This window comes from Aricia agestis, chromosome Z (genome assembly GCF_905147365.1).
Source record: "Aricia agestis chromosome Z, ilAriAges1.1, whole genome shotgun sequence".
NCBI lineage: Eukaryota > Metazoa > Arthropoda > Insecta > Lepidoptera > Lycaenidae > Aricia > Aricia agestis.
Genome location: NC_056428.1, coordinates 34,040,209 through 34,046,208, shown reverse-complemented (window position 1 = coordinate 34,046,208; position 6,000 = coordinate 34,040,209).

Sequence of the window (6,000 nt, the reverse complement as noted above, 5' to 3'; positions counted from 1 at the left end):
CTCGCTGTTCTGGAAATGAAATAATCTTTGAAATTTGCCACCGTCACCGAAACCGTTGTGAAACCACCAAATCAATTTTTTTAATAATTTTGAGAAAAATGCAGCACTCAACACAACGGACGCGATTTATGTGAATCAACAATTTAGTTTCAAGATCGCATATGTTTTTTTTAAATTATTTACATACAGGTACATATGCACATAAGCAGACAGACAGGTATCTGTCTCAGCCTTAAAAAACGTCTGCATACTATAATTCGAACGCTGCGTGCATCCGAATATTTTGGGTGTTCGAACTATCGAGGCCCTACTGTAGTATAATTTTATTATAACATTGAGAAAACAAATACATGAGATTTGCCGAGACCTCCTCTCTCCCCAACGTAAGATTAGATGAGATTTGACTCGACCTCTCCTTTAACCTGTCTGTACAGGCAGATCTATTTCGTGAAAATAAAAAGGAACCGATTTGAATACCGGAAAGAACACACATCTCCAGCCAACTTTATAAAGACAAATTTTACCTAACTCTACCATAGAAATATGTTAACATTCTGATAAACTGGTTTAGTGTCAGTTAGAGAGTGTATGTGCTTGCTCCCATTAAATCAATGGAGGTTAATTGTTAAAGGATGTGCGCGCACGTTTGGCGTTATTAGATAACCTTGACTGGAATTTAGCATTAATTGTTTAATAGGGTTGTCACAGCCAATTTAAAAGTTGAACTAGTTTTGTTAGTACGATGTAATAAAGATAGTACGGTCTTGTTAACATCCGAAACTATAGCTACAAATAAGAAACTTTCGTTTTGGAAGTCGTATAAAAATTGAAGCAACCTGCATTAAAAATCAAATAAAATGATTTGTTTCATACAAAGAGTTTTTATGCCAATAGAAATTGACAGCATCAACAGCATATAATTATTACGTATTTGAACAACATCATTTTTGGTCGAGTGGCAACTTTGCCGAGATTACATAGTCTACTTTACAGATGCCTTCACAAAATACCTGCGCAAAATACACTATATTCAAACAAAAATCACGTTACTCTCAAAACTATCTTATATACTACTATCTGTCCCGGCAAACGTTTCTTTGCCATATAAAGTATTTCGCCCGTATTATTTTATTGAAGTGACTAAATAAGTATGTCACAAATATATGTATATTCATTAGGTCTTAGAATCGGCTACTGGCTTATACTTTTTATATTGATAAGTGAATTTGTTGAATAAATAATAGTAAATTATTACAACTCGAGACTGACGGTGACCATTGTTTGTGCGACGGGCGGACGAGCGATGGACGTTGCCATGGTGGCATATTATACTTATATTGTAGCCACTTCGATAAAATAATATTTGTGAATACTAGGTCTTTGGAAATACTTTATACATATTATATTGCAAAACAACGTTTTGCCGGGAAAACTAGTAATATTATAAGTAAACTATATATTTTTTATTTGCCATTAGCGTGTACAAAATGCCTTGTACACAGCTGTAGGTGGCTAGTGTAAGAAACGAGTGTAATTAGGTGCCCCCACCACCTCCCTATCGCCCCCTACCGCGAGACATCTGTGGATCGTTTACGTGTAACAGAGGTGTAATTAACTGGCTTAAGAGTCGGGAAGCTTAAATTTAATTCACCGTTTAACTACGGTGAAGTCAGAAGAGATTACTTTTTACTGTGGCCTAGACGCGAACTCTGTTGCGCTAATATTCGTTTATCGTTGTAACCATACATTTTTCCGGGATGAAACGTATGCTATGTCTTTTCCCAGCCTGCCTAGCATACGCCAACGAGATATCTCACTCTACTTGTTTTCTCGATATTTGATGGTTTCTCTCTTCATCTCTATTGACCCTAGCATGACAAACATTTTTTCTCGCGTAGATCTATCATCGAAGTAACACATTTTTATAGAATTTTGTTCGAGTCGAGATTTTGACATTATGAGACGAGTCGTTTTTAATTATCTCGAGAGTGAAATATCTCGTTGGCGTATGCTAGGCAGGCAGGACTCAAAGTATCTCGAGTAACCGACAGACAGAGACAAATTTCGCATTTATATTATTAGTATGACCAACCATTTATAATATCATTAGTATTTATAATGACCAACTAGGCCTTAATTTGCGTAACTGACCAGTTTGTTTCTACCTTTTATCAACAAATTACAATACACACCCAGTCACTTACGCGACACCGGTAGCATTCGCTTATATTGTAACGTTACAGAGTCGAGCATTACAATGCGTACAGTGTGCAATATCTTGATATAACTTGTAACATCAACTAGCTATGGAATGCTCAAAGTCGAGTGTTACATTACACGTGAATGCTCGTCAGTTAGGGAGGTAGTATTGTATTTTGTAATGTAATTCTCAAAAACGAATGTATAATGTTACATTACAATTTACAAGTGAATGCTCGCACTGAGTACTCGGGCTATTGGACCCATAAAAATTGGACCCAGTAGGTCCAATGACTAGATATGAATTTTTAACATTTTTTCATCTAGCGATTGGACCCAAGTAATTATTTTTTATGACTGTCGGGTTTATGTCCGTAGGACCAGCAAAAAAGTTGTAGATTAGAATAGAAAACAAAATAAATACTTTGTATGAAAATATTTATTCAGATCGGTCACGGCTCAAGACAAATTAATACTTCAAACAATTAGTAAAAATAATAGAAAATAAATCAATATTTGGCCAATAATGTTAATATAAAGTATTTTAAAACTAATAACATAAGATTCTTCGTACTTATTTTGTTTAAAAACATTGAAATAAAACTAAAGTAGGTATTTTTTTCTATCAAATAAAATCACAGGTTTTATCGAAATATGTATTTTTAATAATTATTATAATATTAAAGATATTTTTTTAAAACATAATTCGACGCAGATTTAGGTACTTAATAGTAATAATTATAATACAAGTTAATGATAGTATTCTAAGTTTTAAATATGCAAACGAGCAAACGGGTCACCTGATGGAAAGCAACTTCCGTCGCCCATGGACACTCGCAGCATCAGAAGAGCTGCAAGTGAGTTGCCGGCCTTTTAAGAGGGAATAGGGTAATAGGGGAGGGTAGAGAAGGGAAGGGAATAGGGGAGGGTAGGGAAGGGAATAGGGTAGAGGATTGGGCCTCCGGCAAACTCACTCACTCGGCGAAACACAGAGCAAGCGCTGTTTCACACCGGTTTTCTGTGAGAACGTGGTATTTCTCCGGTCGAGCCGGCCCATTCGTGCCGAAGCATGGTTCTCCCACATATTAACTGATTACTTTTGTGCCAACCCTACTTTAAAATTTCTTGCCAGAAAACAATTGATCATAAAAGTGGGTCCAATCGCTAGATGAAAATATGTTAAAAATTCATATCTAGTCATTGGACCCAATGGGTCTAATAGCCCGAGTACTCCTCGCACTGAGGGAGCACCTTTATAGACTAGAAGTCAAACGTGCACACTGCACAGGTACAAATTGTAAAGGCATTATATGTATACATTGTATACTCTATCTGAATAGATTATTGTCATATGCGAAAATAGTATTTAAAATCATAGATTTATCACACATCGTCTTATTCTTACCCACATTTACCCGCAACAACTATTTACTGTTGGTACTATATCCCACAACCCCTTTTACGACAGTCTGATGCCGTGATATTGGAAAACTAACTGTGTAAACTAATTTTGGTCTGGATTTACTCACCAGTCCTTTTCTTCGCTAGTTTCAATCGACGTTCACTAAAAAGCCCCGAACGAATTAAATTTAATTTCAACTTGGGTCAGAGATTAAATTAGCAGCTATTAGCAGGCATTTATTTTCTAATTTCGTACATATCCATGGATGACATCCGTAATTCCATTGTTCGAAATCCGTGGATAGTTTGCGTGTAACAGGTGTTATTAACTAGCTTAGGAGTCGGGAAACTAAAGAGCATGTGACATTTTAGTATGAAGCCTGGTATACCTACAAATTCGCGATTAAAAAAAAGTCATTTTGGTGGCAAGAGATGAAACATGTGCCAATCGATAGTGCATCATAATATAAATAGAAAATACTCTTTGATAATGTCGTAACTGATACGGTTTTGGAATAAATATGAGTTAAAAAATATATTTTTATGCAGCATTTTTTAACTCTTATTTATTCCGAAACCGTATCAGTTACGACATTTTACCAAAGAGTATTTCCTATTTGTATTTTGATGTACTATCGATTGCCACATGTTTCATCTCTTGCGGCCAAAATGAGTTCTTTTCCAAAATTTCCTACTTAAGGTATACCAATTAATAGGTTCCTTGCTCTTTTAATTCGCCGTTTTATTGCGGTGAAGTCAGAAGAGGTTACCTTTTTTAAAGTGTCCTAGAAGTGAACTCAGTTGCGTTGCGGGAACCGTACATTTTTTCCAGGATAAAAGTACATAATAAGTCCATTACCGGGACTCAAAGTATATCCATACGAAAATTTTAGCTATATCGGTTCAGTGGTTCGGGCGTGAAGGGGAAACAGACAGACAGACTTTCGCAATTATTATAATAATATTAGTATGGATTTATTTCATTTCTCGGTAAATATAAACCTGATATGATATTGAATGTACTGTCACTTCTTGGTGGAAATTCATCTTCAATAAAATAATTATACACTTTCCTTGCCAGTGCCGTAAATAGCCTTTTTTGCGCTCTGTGCGAGCTTCTAAATAACTGCAGTCTGCACCTTCGTTTTTTAACCGACTTCAAAAAAGGAGGAGGTTATAATATGTTCGGCTGTGGATATTTTTTTACTACATTCGGAAACATCTCTGGGGCGCAGCGGAAACTTATCGGGAGCAATTCGAAAAAGAAGACGTATCTGTCTGGTCTGGCCATTCTTGCGCCCCCCAGAGTCTACGCCCTGTGCCTGGGCACCGGTGGCACCGCCCTATTTACGGCACTGTTCCTTGCACATATTCCACTTTATTTAAAGATATTTATTACAAAACTGGTTTCAAAAAAATCATCATCAGGTGTATTTAACAATTTTGTAATAAATATCTCAAAATAAAGTGGAATAAGTAAGTGCAAGGAAAGTGTATAATTATTTCATTGAAATATAAACCTCCTTTAGTTGATGTCCGGTGAAAAGATCAATTTAGCGTCGAACCAATATTTAATATTGTGGGAGCACTTTCAGTAGAACTAATAAATTACTTGTATAGCTGTCAGTACCGTACTATGGTTTCCTTCAGAACTTTTATCCCTCGCTAGTACTTTGACATGTAATCTAATATATTAAATTCTCGTGTCACGGTGTGCGTTATTAAGTTCCTCTGAAACAGCTTGACCGATTTTCGTGAATCTTAGCAACCATATTGGCTAGGGTTGAGAATCGGACAGCATCTACTTTTTATATTGATATAAGTGCATTTGTTGAATATATAATAGTAAATTATTACAACTCGAGACTGACTGCGGCCATTGTTTGTGCGACGGGATAGCCATTTTTATATAAGTACCATTTTGTCGCCATCATTAAGATGTGCATTAATGCCGAATTACAGCTTTGTAGGCCTATAGCCTCTGAGAAAAACCGCGGACAGAGAGACGGGCAGACCGAAACTATAAAATATAAGGTTCCTTGTTGACTACGGAACCCTGAAACTGGAAATCAACGGCACATCTGACGTAGGTAATGACAATAACTAAGCGTTGTAACGTAATAGTCTTGAGGTTGCGTTTCCACCAGAGATGTGTTGCGAGGAATGTGTTTTTGAGTACCTACCAATAGGTTTAACATTTAGCAATTCCTCTCAATCAATTCAGCAAATGAATTGTCAAAACTGTCAAACTAACGTGTCGAAAAAAGGAACTAACAAATGATGGCAGTGTTAGTTCCTTTTTTCGACACGTTCATTTGAAGACTTGTCGAGTTGTAGACATGAATTGCAAGCAGACTTGCATTTTGCGATTTAAAAAATGAATCATACTATGATTCTTAG